Raw genomic sequence first — 2,982 nt, 5'->3', positions numbered from 1 at the left:
ATGCCGCTGCTCCGCCCACCGCCTGATGTCATCGGCGTCAAGGCATTCTGCCACGCCCACTGTCTGACGTCACCGCATTTCACCCCACACCGCTGGACGTCATTGCCTTCTGCCCCGCCCACTGACTGACATTTCTGCCCCACCCACTGTCTGACATCACTGACTTCATCCCGCCCACTGTCTGACAACACTGACTTCTGCCCCACCCACTGCCTGACCTCTCTGCCATCTGCCCCGCCCACTGCCTGATATCACTGCCTTCTGCCCCACCCACTGCCTGACAACACTGCCTTCTGCCCCGCCCACTGTCTGACATCACTGCCTTCTGCCATGCCCACTGTCTGACATCACTGCCTTCTGCCCCACCCACTGTCTTGACATCACTGACTTCTGCCCCACCCACTGTCTGACATCACTGCCTTCTGCCCCGCCCACTGTCTGACATCTGTCTTCTGCCCCGCCCACTGTCTGACATCACTGCCTTCTGCCCCACCCACTGTCTGATCTCACTGCCTTCTGCCCCGCCTACTGTCTGATCTCACTGCCTTCTGCCCTGCCCACTGCCTTCTGCCCCGCCTACTGTCTGATCTCACTGCCTTCTGCCCCACCCTCTGTCTGACATCACTGCCTTCTGCTCCGCCCACTGCCTGAAATTTATGCCCCGCCCAGTCTGATCTCACTGCCTTTTGCCCCGCCCACTGCCTGACATCACTGCCTTTTGCCCTGCCCACTGCCTGACAGAACTGCCTTCTGCCCCGCCCACTGTCTGACATCACTGCCTTCTGCCCTGCCCACTGCCTGACATCACTGCCTTCTGCCCTGCCCACTGCCTTCTGCCCCGCCCACTGCCTGACATAACTGCCTTCTGCCCCACCCACTGCCTGACATAACTGCCTTCTGCCCCGCCCACTGCCTGACATAACTGCCTTCTGCCCCGCCCACTGCCTGACATAACTGCCTTCTGCCCCGCCCACTGCCTGACATAACTGGCTTCTGCCCCACCCACTGCCTGACCTCTCTGCCATCTGCCCCACCCACTGCCTGACATCACTGCCTTCTGCCCCGCCCACTGCCTGACATAACTGCCTTCTGCCCCACCCACTGCCTGACATCACTGCCTTCTGCCCCGCCCACTGCCTGACATAACTGCCTTCTGCCCCACCCACTGCCTGATATCACTGCCTGATATCACTGCCTTCTGCCCCACCCACTGCCTGACATCACTGCCTTCAGCCCCGCCCACTGCCTGACATCACTGCCTTCTGCCCCACCCACTGTCTGATCTCACTGCCTTCTGCCCCGCCTACTGTCTGATCTCACTGCCTTCTGCCCCGCCTACTGTCTGATCTCACTGCCTTCAGCCCCGCCCACTGTCTGACATCTCTGCCTTCAGCCCCTCCCACTGTCTGACATCTCTGCCTTCAGCCCCGCCCACTGTCTGACATCTCTGCCTTCTGCCCCGCCCACTGTCTGACAACACTGCCTTCTGCCCCGCCCACTGTCTGACAACACTGCCTTCTGCCCCGCCCACTGATTTACATCACTGCCTTCAGCCCCGCCCACTGATTGATATCTCTGCCTTCTGCCCCGCCCACTGCCTGACATCACTGCCTTCTGCCCCGCCCACTGTCTGACATCACTGCCTTCTGCCCCGCCCACTGATTGATATCTCTGCCTTCTGCCCCACCCACTGTCTGACATCACTGCCTTCTGCCCTGCCCACTGCCTGATATCACTGCCTTCTGCCCCGCCCACTGTCTGACATCACTGCCTTCTGCCCTGCCCACTGTCTGACCACTGCCTTCTGCCCCGCCCACTGTCTGACATCACTGCCTTCTCCCCACCCATAGAACATAGAACGATACAGCGCAGTACAGGCCCTTCGGCCCACGATGTTGCACCGACATGGGAAGTCAAAAACTAAAGGCCATCTAACCTACACTATGCCATTATCATCCATATGCTTATCCAATAAACTTTTAAATGCCCTCAATGTTGGCGAGTTCACTACTGTTGCAGGTAGGGCATTCCACGGCCTCACCACTCTTTGCGTAAAAAACCTACCTCTGACCTCTGTCCTATATCTATTACCCCTCAATTTAAGGCTATGTCCCCTCGTGCTAGCCATCTCCATCCGCGGGAGAAGGCTCTCACTGTCCACCCTATCTAACCCTCTGATCATTTTGTATGCCTCTATTAAGTCACCTCTTAACCTTCTCTCTAACGAAAACAACCTCAAGTCCATCAGCCTTTCCTCATAAGATTTTCCCTCCATACCAGGCAACTCTGTCTGACATTTCTGCCCCGCCCACTGTCTGACATCACTGCCCTCTGCCCCACCCAGCGAATGATGTCATCGGCATTTGCCATGCCCTCTGCCTGACATCATCACTGCCTGCTCCCATCCACCTACATGGCATCATGGTGCTATGGCATTATCACAGTATACACAGCGGTTAGCACTGCTGCCTCACTGCGCCAGGGCCCCGGGGTCAATTCCCTACTTGGGTCACTGTGTGGAGTCTGCACATCCTTCCCATGTCTGCGTGGGTTTCCTCCGGGCGCTCCGGTTTCCTCTCGCAGTCCAAAGATGTGCAGGTTAGGTGGATTGGCCGTGCTAAATTGCCCCTGAGCGTCCAAAGGTTATGTGAGGTTACGGGGATAGGGTGCCTGGGTGGGTGCTCCTTTGGAGGGCCGATGTAGACTTGATGGGCTGAATGGCCTCCTTCTGCAATGTAGGGATTCTATGAATGTTGTCAAAATCCATCTGGTTCACTAATGTCCCCTCAGGAAAACAATCTGCCCTCCTTACCTGGTCTGGCCTACAGGTGACTCCAGACCCACAGCAATGTGGTTGACTCTTAACTTCCCTCTGAAATGGCCGAGCACACCAAACATATAAAATCCTGAGGGGATATTGGCAAGGTGGACGTGGGGGCGATTTCCCTCTTGTGGATGAATCTAGAACTAGAGGTCACTGTT

The sequence above is a fragment of the Scyliorhinus canicula genome, chromosome 7 (genome assembly GCF_902713615.1).
Source record: "Scyliorhinus canicula chromosome 7, sScyCan1.1, whole genome shotgun sequence".
Taxonomy (NCBI): Eukaryota; Metazoa; Chordata; class Chondrichthyes; order Carcharhiniformes; family Scyliorhinidae; genus Scyliorhinus; species Scyliorhinus canicula.
This window is presented reverse-complemented; position numbering follows the sequence as displayed.